This window comes from Monopterus albus, unplaced genomic scaffold (assembly GCF_001952655.1).
Source record: "Monopterus albus unplaced genomic scaffold, M_albus_1.0 scaffold18.1, whole genome shotgun sequence".
In the NCBI taxonomy this organism is placed as follows: Eukaryota; Metazoa; Chordata; class Actinopteri; order Synbranchiformes; family Synbranchidae; genus Monopterus; species Monopterus albus.
The window spans coordinates 8776242-8776835 of NW_018127898.1; positions in this window are offsets into that span (position 1 = coordinate 8776242).

The following is a 594-nucleotide window of genomic DNA, read 5'->3' on the forward strand; positions in this document are numbered from 1 at the left end:
TCCCTGACGGCAGCCTTTCTCTGCTTTAACTAACCTTGCATTTAACAGCCTGAGGAAGACATCCTGGCTACACTAACATCTTCTAATACAACAGATCTCTAATCAATATCTATCTAACTAAGAAATTACCTAACACCACCAAAAGCCTGTTGGAGGTTTCTTCTGTTAAAGGGGGTTTTTCCATCCTGCTGTCGCCACGTGCTTACTCGAGGGGGATTTGCTTGTTTTTTCTCTATTATGTTGTAAAGTCTATACTTTTCTATGTAAAGTGCCCTGAGTTGATTTTTGTTGTGATTAGATGCTATGTAAAAAATATTGAACTGAACTGAATTGAAATGCTCTCCTTCTGTAACTCATGACCTAAAGTTTATACTTTTATATGAATGAAATGAAATATATACTTTCTATTCCAAATGATTTGGCTTGTCTCAATAACTGAGAATATGTTGGCAGTAAGTCAGACTTGTTTCCAGTGCATGTTGGACTCCGGCAGGGCTGCCCTTTGTCACCGGTTCTGTTCATTATTTTTATGGACAGAATTTCTAGGTTCAGCTAGGGGCCGAAGGGAGTCCGGTTTGGGGACCACAGGATCTC